Raw genomic sequence first — 15,001 nt, 5'->3', positions numbered from 1 at the left:
CTTAGGCAGTATCCAAAAAGCCACAAACAAACAAACAAACATGCAAACAAAACCCCAGATGTATTTTCCCAAGATACAGTACAAAGAGAGAAGTCTTAATTCGATTGTCTGTACAGAGGCATTTATTGCTATTTTACCCCAAGAGATGAGAAGCAATCAAGCAGAGCTGATAAATTTGGTGCACATGGTAGCCTTTTACTCCTACAGAGAAGCAGCTGGCAGCAAGGTTGAACACTGCAGGATGTCTCAAGCAGCACTTTGTGCAGGTGTGTAGGAAATATCACACTAAAAAATTTGTTTTGTCACAGGCAAGAAAAAAAAGAGAAAGTAAGACATGAATTTATTCTTATTGTAATGAAAATCTTTGTGGTTTAGTTAAAAATTATTATTCAAATATATTTGAAACAAAATGAGAAAAAACAGGAAAATAAAAGAAGATAAAGTATACTATTGTACAAAGCATCTCAATATTAATAAAAACTACAATAACATCAATAATAATAACAACAACAACAACAACAATATAATTCAATTAAAAATGCTACACACTTCATTGTTACTGTTACTGTTCCTCTGATTTATGCTCACAATTATGGTGGACATTTTCTGGGTACCAAGAGTGTAAAGTACTCATCGTCATCACACAAGAACAGGGAAATTCCAGCAAGCTGTAAGTGTCTTTTACAGGAAGAAGTGAGAGGTGCATGACAAGGTTTCTTTTTCTACCTCTAGGATTCAAATTCTACTATTTGTCCAACATACTTTTACACCTTGATATTTCTTTCAGGGATTCTGATCTGCATCTTCATGTTGCATCCAAATTTAGTGTACCAGATGGATTTTACATATGTCAAATGCTTGTTATTCTTTTCTCTTGTTATCCCTGTAACTGTTCCTGTCCAACTCCTATTTCTTTCACTGATGATTGGTGAATTATTCATAGCCTTGCAATCACCAGTAACAAGCTGTGCCTCCCTTCTCATCATCCCATGCACACTATGATCACTTTCAAGGCCCTTGTTATCATTCCAAGTATTCATTTCTCTGTGCTACATCAATAAATGTCGGCAATTATAAATACTCCATTTTACATAGAATCACTTTCTGCTACTAATACCTATATAAAAATTATGTTTATACAAATTAATTTTATAGATCTGATTGTTAAAAAAAAGTTAGTTCAGCTAAATCAGGTAAAAGCAAAACTACAGATAGGTTTAGAAAAGCTCAGACAAAACCTGATAAATTTCAGATCTGAGGCCTTTCAAACCTGATACTAAACCTGTGGCTGACAATTAGTAATGGCAATGTTAGATTTACTGGGTTTCTGGACTAGAGAAATAATTACACCATGAAAAACTGAAGATGAGAATGGGAGATATGCCTCTGAGTGACACTAATATTGATATTCTACATTTGCTTAACCCTTTACTGTTCAACAGTCTTGATCCACTCTCCACTGAATATTTCTTTAGTTTTTTGCACTAGCTTTTCCTTTATCATACTATTTTTTTTTTTCAAAGTTCAGTACCCTGAAGGAATCTGTAAAACATGGAATAAAACAACACTCAAGAGCAAGTCAGGAAACAACGGTATGTACCCAAATTAGAGGGAAACTGGGACTTCAATGTACAGAGGTTAAATATCAGTAAATTTCTACGGAATCTCCTACAGTATGAAGTATTATGCCAGGCCTAAGAAAATAAATTATTTTAAAAAGGTCTTCCACATAACATTTACACAATATTTGTCTTCCAAATTTGCTACAGAAGAAACTCAAGGGATATGCAGGAACTTGATCTCTTATATTGCTTAAACTCCCTTGAAAGTCCCTATAATTCCTAAAATCCAAATGGGAACAAACCAAGCAAACAAACAAATGAAGTGAACAAAATTAAGAGGACATTCTTATTGCTAATGTCAAAGCAGATCTATATTTTTCTCTGGCTATTTCTACAGAAATCTGAGTTGTAAAGTTCATACTTCATCCTGTATTTAAAATAATAAAAAGTAAAATAAAATAAAAATAGCAAAAGCCAGTAAGCCAAACTGAAATGGAATGAGCAGTGTCCCCTCCACCAAAGAGCGGGTAAAAGTAAAAAAGGCTTTAGGAGCGTATCTAAGTGAATAAGCATAATTTCAAAAGTTTTAAATCCACAGTCTCAGTTCCTTCATATAGAGTTTTGATGCCCTTAACTTTGGACAGCAGCATTTGATTTACATCCCAATTTTTGCTAAAACCCCAAAAATAGCCTATAATACAAAGGAGATTTGATGCACACACTGAAAATTACACTGTATGTGCGGTAACTTATATGGGGTTACAAAATTCTGATATAACAGAATTCCATAATTTGTTCCTTGTCAGTGAGGCGGCTAAGAGGAACTCATCAGGATTTCAATATTTCATGAGCAAGCTCATGACTGTGTTTTTTCTAATGGGTAAGCAATGAAGATACTGAAACAATAATAATAGGTAATGCAAAAATCAGATGTAATAACATGCTATTTCAGGAGACATTTCAAACAGATATGTACTATTATATTTTGAAATTTATGAATACATTAGAGAGATCTATTATGATGATAGGGAGAAAAAAGACCCTGAGATACAACAAAAGACTAAAAGAATGTCTATACCAAATAGAAGACTGTGGCATAGAAATGTCTGACTTATGCAAAAGAGCCTTCCTGAAGACGTTGTCTTGACTTTGAAAAGAGGTTTACTTTCTCAGACTGGCACTGTGCTTGTGGATAGGAGATTATTTTTATGAGGACATTAGTATTATCAAACAAAGATATGTCTTTCACGGAATGTCAGAATCAACTAGGCTGGAAAAGAATTTTGAGATCTTCAAGTCCAACCTATGACCTAACACCAACACGTCAATTAGACCATGGCACTGAGTGCCACATCTATTCTTTTCTTCAACACCTCCAGGGATGTTTATTGCATCACCTCTCTGGGAAGCTCACTTGAACATCCAATCACCTTTTCTGTGAAGAACTTGTGGCAGTATCTCTTCAGTAGTGCCCAGTGAGAAGACCAAAAGCAACGGCCACTAACAGAAACACACTGTGTTCTGTCTGAACATCAGAAAACCCTTTTTGTTTTTTTCTGTGAGAATGTCTGGCACAGGTTGCCCAGAGTGTTTGCAAAGTCTCCCATTTCAGAGATGTTAAAAATCCAACTTGAGATCATCCTGGTAAGGCTGCTCTGGATGACTCTGCTTGAGCCTGGGGAATGGTGGAGGTGACATTCATCTGTCGCTTCCAACCTCAACAATTCTTGTGATTCTATGATCTTTTTGTTCTGGAGAAATTCAGTTAAGTTTCAGTAATTTCTACACCACTATTCACTGTAAAAAATAGTCATAATCCCAAAAATACTTCTATTATTAAACTGGAAAAAAAAAAAGTGGAGGGAAAATATGGCTTCTATCTAGAAATATAGCTGCAGAAACTGCATCAGAGAAGAAAGATCACTGTAAGCAGATACTGCTGGCATGAGATTGGGAAAGTACGTAATGCCAAGAATAAATTTGCATTCCAAAGTAGAGGTAGATTCCAAACAAAATTGTTGTAGTAACCAAAAATAGGTAATAGTAAAGTTTGCTGGAAGAGCAGGAAAATTGTCTCAAGCTGCTTTTAATGTGAAGTTCACACATTTAGAAAAATGTGAGACTGACAGTCTCCTAACGACTGCGACTTGGTTAGATTGGTTAGATTCACTGAGAATATCTACACTATAAAAAAAAGGCAATGGAAAAGCTCAGAAGCTGAAGTTTTGATTGTTATGCACCACACTTGAAAATTTCTCCTGCAATAATTTGATTTTAAGGTTACACAAGGAAAACAGGATGATTCATAAGACCATTTCATGCCAAGATACTCTGACCAGAGATAGTGTTATAAAAATAGCACAGATTCAAAGGTCCAAGTAATTATTGAGAATTTAGAGACATCATTACCTAGTGTCTTGTGAATAAGAAATTGAAGGATTTGAAACTGTCTCTTTGCTTAAAAAGCTAAGGGGGTAGCGTGAGGTTCTATTGGATGTGCATAGCAAGGTTTTGGCAGCAGGGACATGGGAGGGGTGGCTTGTCTCAGAAAATTCCAGAAGCCACCCCTATTTCCAACAGAGGCAATGTGATCCAAGGAGGACCCATCCCTGGCCAAGGTAAAGCACATGAATGACAACAGTAGAACCTCTAGGATAACAGTTTCAAGAGGAAAAGTTACTGCAGAACAACAATTGCAGAGGAATGAACAACAATTCCGTGACAGAGGAATGAGAGTGTATGAGAAACAGCCCTGCAGACACCAAGGTCACAGGAAAAGGAGGGGGATAAGGTGCTCCAGGCATGGGAACAGAGATTTCTCTGCAGACTGTGGTGAAGCAGCTGAGTCCCTACAGCCCATGGAGGTCTGTGATGGAGCAGAGATCCATCTGCAGCCTGTGAATGACCTGCAGATGCATCAGAAGGAAGCTGCAATCCCGTGGGAATCCCAGGGCATGGGGTGCTGTTAAAAGACATGAACGCATGCTGGGTTGGGATTGCTATCAGGACTTGTGACCCCATGGAGGACTGCTGGAGCAGTTAATGAAGAATCATAGCTTGTGGAAAGGAATCACATTGGATAAGATAGTGGAAGTTTGTGTCCTGAGAGAGGGATTCCCCACTGGACCAGATAAAGAGTGTGAGGAGTCCTCCTCTGAGGAGGAAGGACCATCCTACACAATGTGTGATGAGCTGACCAGTGTCCACTCCCCATCCCTCGGTGTTTCTGGTGGGGAGGAGACTAAGAATTAGAGAGCAAAATTAAGCTCATGATGAAGGGAAGAAGAGAGAGGGAAGGTGTTTTAAGATTTGTGTTTATTTTCCCTTAGCCCACTCTGATCTGGTTGTTAATAAATTTAGCAAATTTCCTCAAGTTGAATCTGCTTTGCCTGTGTCAGTAATTAGTGAGTGATTTCTCCCTGTCTTTATCTTAATACATGAACTTTTGATTATATTTTCTCTCATCTTTGGGGAGTGATAGAGCAGTTTTTGTGGGCTCCTGGAATCCAGCCAAGGTTAACTCACCACAGAACTGGAAGCAGAAGTTGCAACGTCCTACACATACTGAGATCTTTTCTGAAAACAAAAATTTATTAAATCTTCAGTATAATACAAGCTGAGGTAATTATCTTATCAAATAAGTGTGTTTGCTAAGGCTTAACTATTATCTCTTTTAGATTGGTATAAACCTCATAACAATTTAAAGCTGACCATGTTACCATGTCTTTCATCCCTCCAGACTGCTTAGCAGCACAGGATTATAACAGCAGGGATATTAAAAGTCCAATTAGTTTTAATAAGACTTCAGCTTCTTATCAGTGCTGATATATTTCTACCACATTTCTGGATATGGTTTAAATATCTAAAGCCAGAATTAGTAGTATAAGAATTTAGTAAAAGAACCCAACAAAACAAACAAACAAGCAAAACTCACAAACACAATGCAACCCTCCAAAAAGTCCATATTGTCCTGGACCAGGAGCATTTGCACAGAATAATATCATCAGGGTGTTGGAGAAGTAGAAAAGTAAAAACATCAGTGGGATACCAGGAAGCTTAGATTCCTACATTAAGATCTTAGCACATACACAAGATTATCTAATTTAAATATCTGAGATCAAGTCTGTGATCCTGAAAGATTTTCAGCTGTTGATGTGTGAGACGGAGCTCCATGGAAGACTCAGGTTTTCACCATTAAATGTCTCAGGCATAAAATTTTCTCTATTCATACATGCTCATAAAGTCTTTAATCTTGAAACAGGCAGAAGAATTTGCTACTTTTATATTGACTAAATAGAGTGTATGTCCAGAAACTGGGCATTCATCCACCAAGAAGCTCAGCAATTTCAACCTACGGGGTCTAACTTGTACATGAATAACCACTTCAGCTGTACTCAGTATGAAGTGACAATAGCCACTTTCTTTAAAAAAGTGACTGGAGAGACCTTCTTTCTTTTACACAAATTTTTTTATGAGCATTACAGTTATGTAGCTTCCAAGCAACATAAATTTGGTTACCCACATCAGTTGTAGAATATTTCCTATGAATACTTCAGCATGATACAAAGTAGCCCATAAATACTAAAAAAAAAAATTCCATTTTCAAAAAAAGAATGAAAGTTGAATTAGGTGATAAATAAAGATGTGGAGAACATCTGCGAGATGAGAATAATTTTACAGCCCATTATTTAATATACTCACTAAGAAAGGAAAGTCTTAAAGCTGTTTAAACATGTAGCATGGATTATTTGTTAGTCAAGATAAACAAGACATCCGTCAACGTAAGATCCCTAACTTCCATAAAAGAAGGGGATTTAGGATATTCCAAATCATGCTGCTTCCTGCATATATAACTGGAATCAGTTTCCCAGTCAGCATGACAGATACTTTATACTGACAGATACAAAATACCAATTTAGTGAAATGCTGAATATTCCTAAATGCAATGTAAGGACAACACATGGTCTCAGGTAGTTAAACAGATATGTAAATTTCAGCACCTAATAATGTTGTTCATCCTAGTTTTACTGACTCAACCGCAGTGAATCTTGAAGCACACCTTTTTGCATTGTAGTCACAGAAGGGATGGGCTGCAACTGTCTGCAAAAATCTTTATATGCATTTAAAAATAGCCAGGCATGTGGAGCTGCAAGCTGTCATTCAAACTTATATGTCTGTAAGGATATATACCAATATTGGCAACTATCCCTTAATTTTCTGGGGAAAAAAGGAAGAGGTATTTTTCCCTTTTTGTTGTTATTTTTTTTGGAAACAAATAGGAACTTCAGAATGTCCCCTGGTTTTAATCTGGAATAGGTTGAAATATTCAAATATAAGATTTGTAAAGCACTAGTCACTGGCTAAACGTGAAATGCGTTGTGTATTTAGTCTTCCTATAATCTAATTACAAAAAATATCATTAGGCATGTACCAATGTATTTATGACAGCAGTCTACTCATAATGATCTCATGTATCCTTCTGGCTGCACACTGTAAATGCTGCAGAGCAGGTGGTCCTGCAGATCAGCTCAAACTCCTTCAGCCCTCTGAGTTGCAACAGTACATAATGGAGTGAACAAAATAAATGGTGTGAAACTACTAGTTGCTATGCTTGTGCACCATGTTTTCCCATTTTCATGCACATAAAATCTGTAGCTATTAATTTTTTGGTTTGGCACATACAATGAAAACGACTGCCGAAACACAATTTGCCATACAGAAGAGTGTGAGATTGCAGCTTTTTGAGGTTTGGATATTAATATGCTTGAGCACTCCTTGGAACAATGGTAAGCTTTGCACAGTTAAGCACGAAACTGCTATCATTTGTCTTCAGAGAATACTTTGAATAGATATTTTGCATAACCTTTTGATACCATGCTAAAAAGCTTCCTGGAAATAATGGACCTCCAGACTAACTATAGTTGGGCATAGCTATCTGAATGGTAGTTTTCAAATTAGCTCATTTGGTAAGCTAATTAACATCCAAATTAATTAATTCAGTTATATCTGAAAATTTGAATTAAGCAACTCATGTAAACATTTATCTCTTTAAAATGAAGTAGTCTATTAGCTTAAGTTAGTGTCAGAGGCTTTCTCTAGGTTCAATAATAAAAGATGTCTAACTAAAAAATAATGAGATAAGATAGGTGATTTAAACTGCATCTATAGCCACTTACATACAACTACTTTAACATTCCTGGATCTAGGTGTACATACAAGGGACCAACTGATTGTACACAAAAGCCATAAGGGGATAGACATCAGCATTTTTTCCTTTTTGATTTTCTGATTATATTTATACATACAATATACAAGTATGTATATATAAATATAAACTATATAAATATATGTATATATATATATAAAATAAGAACTAGTGTTTACCTAAAAACTGACTGTTAAAGGGTATCAAAGGTAGAAATTTGTATATTCAACTTGCTGCAACTTAATGTAAATGATATATTATACTTCAATTAGAAAGCATACTAGGCTTGAATTGATGTGACAATTCTGACAGGAAAAGTAGCAAAAATGACTAAAGTATCCTGATTGATTGAATATTCTGTCAGATCCCATCAGTATAGAGATACTGCTGGTTTATACCCTATTTTTTGTTAGATTTCCATTAAGAAATAATGTATGAGGTTAACACATGAATTTAATATACTTTATAAATAAGGACACATTAAATATTAATATGCATTTTAGTATAGGCTGCTTATCATATATAGCAATTATTAATTTATACATATGAATATTATAAGAGTGTTTGAAATAGCTATAAGTTCAACAAGAAAACATAATGAATGCTGGTTTAAGACTATGGTTGCAGGCAGATTGCTCACTTACAAAACAGTAGAAGTGGGTTTAACGTTACTTTACTTTAGATGCCTAAAGCTCCTCTGAAATTGTGGTGAACAATGGAAATCATGCAATAATCTTCTCAGTAGCTACCTAATGTCAACATCTAAGCATGGTAAAGTGAATCCCACCACAAAACCTATGGAAATTGAGTAAACTTACAAAGATCTCATTTATTTAAATTTAAAATTTTTAATAATGTAGATTAGAACAATGTTTTGAAATAGACCTCAATAAATTAACTTTCTAGAAGTAAAATTTCATATTTTGAAGAAAAGAAATGCTTTTATATGTTACATAATATTAAAAAGGAGGTTAGAGACAAAATGGAACAAAATAATTTCATAATAAGACATTGAGTAACAAACAATTTTCTGCAGCAAAAAAATGTGTTTGTGAAGAATGCCTTTATCCTCACTCATTTGTGGGGGATCAATCTTAACTAATTTTAATCATCTAAACAATGTTACTCAGAATTCATTTATTGGCTGACAGAACCTTTTAAAGGTGATTCATTGGCTATATATCCAATTTTTAGATGGTAAAAGCAGAATTGTTTCCGCTTAAGATTCTGGAATTCTCTTAACTAAATTTGAAAATATATTGGTGGTGACTTTATTTTTTTTTAAACATTTAGAAATCAAGGATGGAATTTTACCTAATACATAATCTGTGATGAAACTGTTGTTGATTTAATTCATTATTTTAGAACGCAAATGAATCTTTTTGTGGACAAAATAATAAGCATAGATGTAAATTTGAGCATATATTCTCCTTAAACACTTTTTTTCTATTCTCCAGAATATGCAAGGTGCATATCCTTGTATAATAAACTTATTAAATAGCTGTTTTTATACCAGAATTGAATACCAAACTCTGGCATATGAACTTTGTTGGCTGGCAGGTAAGGGAGGTGGAGTCTGGCTGTTGCTTTGGTTTGCTTTTTTGTTTGTTGTTTTTTTCCCTCAAATTTCACATGAATATCTGTTCCAGAATTTAAGTCTCTGACATACATTTTTTCATGTCTGCTGAGCAGACACATAATACATACAACTGGAAGACTACATTGAGTTGTTTGCAGAAGGTCTGACTCACTTCATCATCTCATTCAGGTGATTTGTAGCAGGTGCTCACTGTGACCTCCTTCTCCTTGTTGGCATCTTCTCTGATCCTGTGTCACACATGTGAAACGATCCTTTGCATAGAACATGATCCTCCCACCTTGCTTCTGTGGCTGCATTTCTCTTCACAGAGAAAAGCAAGACACAACTTCTTAAGGATATTTTCTGGCAAACACATCAAGGAACCTCAGAGAAACAAGAAACACTTCTTATCTCATTTGCTGTGCCTGTGTTTGTGCAAATGTCGAATGCAATGTGGAGATTGTTTACCCAAAGTGATGGTGTTTTGTTTCCTTGGCCTATCAGGGGCCAAGCGCGTGTTCAGACTGTCGGTCAGCAAACAGTCACAAGATTCTGTTCAGCAAAGTTGAGTGTTTGTGAATATTCAGTTTAGATGTAGTATAATATAGTATAGAATAATACAGTATAATATTCTTATTATAGTAAAATAAAGTAATTAATTAGCTTTTTGATATCAATGGAGTCCTTTTCATCATTTCTTCCAGACTATGGGTTGCCCCGCTTTTACTATATGCTTCGTCCTCCCAATTTTCCTAAAGGACCTGTGAACATTAGTGGAAACCACTCCACTCTGTCCCTGTAGTTCTCTGTGATGAGGTCATAACTGTGCAACTATTCATAGGTTTTCAGTTCCTTCTCTTTGTTTCCTATGTTGCCACAACTTATACAGGCTTCTAGACATACCATTTTTGCCAAAGAGAGGTTGAGGTTTTCACCTTTATTTTTGTCTCTAGTGTGCTTCCTACAATCTCCCCCTCCCTTGTTGCATGGTTCATTTGGTTTGGTCTGTTCTGTTTCCCCCTAAAGCTATAAAGTTGTGTCCTGGGGTCATCATCCCCCCCACCCTTCCTCCCCTGGCAACCCCTCCTTTTGAGAGTGTCAGTTTATTGTCTCCACCCCTGTTCCCCTGGTTACCCTCTGTCAATCCCTCCCTGAGTTCCTGCCCATCACCCACCATCCCCTTCCCTCTTTCCAGAAAGTTCTCCCCTCCTCGGTGGGTGATTGGATCGGGAACAAGGGTCCCTCCCTATCACATTTCTTATTGGCTAGCCGGCATGTTTCTCATGAGTTTGTTCCCTCCCAAGTTCTCCCTCATTGGTTGAAGTGTTGTAAGTTCCGTCCCTTTATAATCGGCTGTAACCACACCACGTGGTCTTGACTCGGCTGGCTCTCCTGGTATTAACTCTGGACTTTGCCCCCGAGACAAGTCCCTCTTTTCTTACTTCGCCTTCCTGCTGATCACTGCTGCCTCCTGCTGAGGCGCTCCCCAGATGCCCCCGGCGCATCTGGGCAGTGCCCCCCGGCTGTCAGCTGCTGTGCCACAGCTGGGCAGGTGCAGACTCCTCCCCCGCCCGGGGGAGTAGAGAGAAAACCTCGGACAGCAGCTTGGCACTCCCTCATTTATCTGCAGGCATTGATCTCCAATGCTTGAAGACCCTGGCTTAAATAACTCCTCACAAGGTTAGCAAGCCAGTTGGGAAAGATACTCTACACCACTCTCCTTGACAGTGTCTCCTCAAAGAGGTTTGTACAGTCGCAGAAGTCTGCAAAGGACACCAGGTGTCAGACCAGAGGTAAGTGTCTAAATGCATCCCGTCTCCTAATTTGGCCTCTCCCATTAAATGGTGGTGCGAAGGACAGCATCTCCATGCTCATCCCCTGTACTGTAGATTGTAGACCCATATACTGATTATTCCTTCAAGGTGTCCCCTGGCAGTGTCATCAGAGTCTGTGCAGATGAGCAGCAAGGAGGCCAAGGTGACATTTGGCTCTTGCCTCTGCAGAGTCTCCGCAAATGTCCTACTGATTTATCCTTCATCTGGGCATTTTGTTCATTTGTGCAGTACTCTTACTTCATTACTTAGCTCTACCAGCAGGCACTTATCTCAACCAGAGTGCTGCTCCTGAAGGGGATGCAGTCAACACCCCAAACCCTGCTGGCTTCTGGAACACAAGGCAGTACCTACAGTCTGTGACTGGACATATGTGTCCTTCCTTAAGATCTCCTAGATTGAGGCCTTTGACAGGTTGGGGTGCTCACAGCAGGCTTTATTCTACAGTTACCACTACTGCCCCATCAACATTTGCAGCACTGAGCAGAATATGCTGTTTGCGCCTGTAGACCAAGGGAAATGGTAAGTGCCTGATACCTGCATACCAGTCTTAGTTGTAGCGTTTTTTGTCACAGATGTAGCTGGCTGTTAGTTAAATAGGGAGCTGGCAATGAGCTTCTCTAGTTCCTGCATAAATTCCCACTCAGTAGGCAACTTTTCATAGCCTCTTTTTCTTCCCAACTCCTGTAAATGCTGGGTTCCTGGCACTATCTCTTCTGTCCTGTGTTCCCCTTCATCTCACACTGTGCTTGTCAGACAATGCATCTGCAAAGAACCTCTGGTGCGAATGAAAGTGTTCAATAGCTATCTGTAACACTTGTCTTTTGGTAAAGGAAATGAGGAACTAACATTTTCAGGACTAAAATATTCAGAAAGCATCTGAAGATTTTGTGCAAGGTGCTGCTGTCATTGAAGTCAAAATTAAAAAGAAAAAACAGCAAAAGGAAATTCAATGAAAATTGTCACCGAATTTAATGGAAAAAGATCAAATCCTTTACAGACTCCCAGAATTGCATGTTGACAGTTCTGAAAGAACTTGGTCTTAGGGTCACTAATTTTGTAAATTTTTTTCCTTTTCAGAAAAAAAGTTCCTGTTATGCTTTTGAAACAAACGCAACCATCACTTTAATTTCAGTTTAGCATCCATGGCAGCGAAAAGCTGCTTGATAAAAATAAAATTAGAACTTGTAAGCATTTACTTACTATCAGTCTAGTATGCCTTCTGAGAGCTAGGGCCTTGAAACACAAAATCATATGATAATTCAGGTTAGAGGGAACAATAGTACATTCTAGACTGACCTCCTGCCTAGAGTTAAAATGGTGAATTCAAGCCAGGTTGCTCAGAATGCACCCATTTGGGTCTTGAGACATCTCCACAATGGAGGTGATGAAGGCTTTCTGGGCAACCTGTTCCACTGACATTTTGTCCACATGGGGAATGATTTTTATTTATGTGCAGTCTTAGGCTGCCTTGTGTTCATTTATGTGTCTTGTCTCTCCTCCTCCCACAGTGCACTACTGTTAAGGGGCTGACTCAATCCCTTCTATGACCTTCCCACAGGCACTGCTGGCTGTTGTTGGGTCCCCCTTCTGTCTTGGGATAAACAGGCACAGTCCCTCCACTATTTCACACAACACCACATCTGAGCCATCTGTTGATTATTATGTCACAAATCAGTGTTAGTGAAGAGGAGATCCAGCTCTGTTTCACTCCTGCTGTCAAACCCAGCATCTGAATCAAAAAGTTACGTCAGAAGCTGTCCAGAGATATCGGGAGTTTGCATTTCACAACATTTTCTGTGTATGGTATTTGAATCTCCCATATAAATGAGGATCTGTGATACTGAAGCTCCCTCAAATTTTAGAGAAATTTCATTCACTATCTTGATATGATGGTTTGAGATTGGGTGGATGCCAGGTGCCCACCAAAGCCACTGTGACTCCCCTTCTCATCTGGACAGGGCAGGAAAAAACCAAACTAAAGGCTCATGGGTTCAGATAAGAGAAAGGAAGAGATCACTCACCCGTCACTGTCACAGGCAAAACAGACTCCTCTTGGGGAGATTCCTTGAATTTATTACCAATCAAAATCAGAGTAGGATAATTAGAAGAAAAATCTTAAAACCATCATTTCCCCACTCCTGCTTCTTTTCCAGGCTTAACTTTATTCCTGATTCTGTACAGGAGAATCAGAACCCTTCTCCCTGGAATGGTGTAGGGAGATGGGGAATAAAGACCAGTCAATCACATGTTGTTTCTATTGTTGCTTCCCTCTCAGAGAGAGGAGTTCTTCCCCTGCTTCATTCAGTGTGGGCTCCCTCCCATGGGAGACAGCTCTCCATTAACTTTTCCAGCACAAGTCCTTCCCACAGGCTATAGTCCTTGATGAACTGCTCCAACACGGGTCTCTGTCCATGGGGTGCAGTCCTTCAGGAAAAAGCTGCTCCAGTGTGGATCCTCATAGAATCACAACTCTGGCCAGCAAACCTACTCTGGAGTGGGCTCCTTTCTCCATGGGTCTGCAGGTCTCGCCAGGAGCTTGCTGCAAGTTGATACTCCCACAAGGTCACAGCCTCCTCTCAGGCATCCACCTGCTTTGGTATGGGGTCCTCCATGGGCTGCAGGTGGATCTTTTTTCCACCATGGACCTCTGTGGGCTGCAGGGGCACAGCTGCTTCACCATGGGCTGCACCATGGGTTGAAGGGTAATCTCTGCTCCAGTGTCTGGAACACCTTCTCCCTTCCTTCTCCACTGCCGTTGGTGTCTGCAGGGCTGTTCCCCTCACATAGCCTTATTCCTCTCTTCTCTTGCTGCGAGTGCTTCTGTGCCACAACATTTTATTTACTTCTTGTTAAATATTTTATCACAGAGTTGTTACCAGCATCACTGGTTGACAGCCCTGGCCAGAGGTAGATCCATCCTTCAGCCAGCTGACAATGGGTCTATCAGATACAGGGTATGTTTTACCAACTTTTCAGAACAGCCACTCCTATAGCCCTCGCCACTACCAAACCTTGCCACACCATCCTGATACAATCCTCAGGTTCATATTTCTGCATTCAGGGGTGTGGAAAAAAGGTAGAAAAAAAATTAAAAGGAAAAGAAGGGGAGTGAATGAAGTAGGAAGGTCCACTCAGAATAGAAGAAAAACATGGAACAGAAATATTTTTCTGGTATTTGTCTTTCATATGAAATGTAGGAGGCTCAAGTCAGCTAGCTCTAACATGAATACAACAGAAAACAGTATGACTACAAGAGTGTAGCAGAGCAACAAGTTGAGTATTACATGCTTGTGGATTTAGCTGGATTTTATTAACCTTTCTAGTTTCCCACAGTATGAACTTTCATCACAGGCTTAAGATTTGTTGCACATTATTATGTCTTCATAGCAGTGAGGACCTTTGCTTCCTGTGGCCAAGCCCCCTTTTACCACAGAAGGTATACCTGCATTCAAAATCTCTTTTTGTGAAAGATTGATTGGCTTTCAGCTGCATTAGTGTGGATGGCAAACAGGTGGTGATATTCTGAAGAGTCTGACATATTTTAGAAATGTTATTAAACATGACTGTCACAGTGGTATGCTGTCACTGCAAGCATTTTTCACAATGCATGCAATTATCTTAATAGAAAAAAAATAGTAAAAATATTTTAAGATTACATTGTCAATGATTGGTTTAAAAATTTCACAGTACTTTAACTGGTGGCACAAATATAAAGTATTTCAAATAAATAAAGACATGCTCATATTTTGATTACTGATGATGTAATACATGTTTAGACTAGGCAGGTGACATTTTAGTCAGTTCAAAACTTCCCAAGATC

The 15,001-nt window shown here is 38.4% G+C and overlaps 3 long non-coding RNA genes across 14 annotated transcripts in view; 1 reads left to right on the top strand and 2 right to left on the bottom strand.

Moving 5' to 3' along the window:
* The window catches only part of LOC135293866 (uncharacterized), a 43,152-nt gene that overhangs the window by 10,565 nt on the left and 17,586 nt on the right, over positions 1 to 15,001 (bottom strand). The window lies entirely within an intron of this gene.
* On the bottom strand, positions 100 to 10,398 carry LOC135293865 (uncharacterized). 3 transcript variants are annotated; one of them, XR_010355976.1, is made up of 5 exons: positions 10,250 to 10,398; positions 9,815 to 9,898; positions 9,519 to 9,730; positions 5,088 to 5,138; positions 100 to 285 (listed from the first exon to the last, which is right to left on the bottom strand). It is a non-coding gene; the product is annotated as an uncharacterized LOC135293865 (long non-coding RNA). The 3 variants fall into 3 exon arrangements; XR_010355974.1 differs by lacking the exon at positions 9,815 to 9,898; XR_010355975.1 differs by lacking the exons at positions 5,088 to 5,138; positions 9,815 to 9,898.
* LOC135293863 (uncharacterized) overlaps positions 10,449 to 15,001 on the top strand; it is a 46,268-nt gene continuing 41,715 nt past the window's right edge. For 2 of the 10 annotated variants that reach the window (XR_010355963.1, XR_010355967.1), the window contains exon 1: positions 10,811 to 11,139. This is a non-coding gene — a long non-coding RNA (uncharacterized LOC135293863). Of the gene's footprint in view, positions 10,560 to 10,655; positions 10,742 to 10,810; positions 11,140 to 11,625; positions 11,701 to 15,001 lie in introns of those variants that run through there. The other 8 variants (XR_010355965.1, XR_010355969.1, XR_010355970.1 and 5 more) reach the window with 8 other exon arrangements.

This window comes from Passer domesticus, chromosome 2 (genome assembly GCF_036417665.1).
Source record: "Passer domesticus isolate bPasDom1 chromosome 2, bPasDom1.hap1, whole genome shotgun sequence".
Lineage (NCBI taxonomy): Eukaryota > Metazoa > Chordata > Aves > Passeriformes > Passeridae > Passer > Passer domesticus.
The sequence above is the reverse complement of the archived record's forward strand: the minus strand, read 5'-3'. Positions and strand labels throughout refer to the sequence as shown.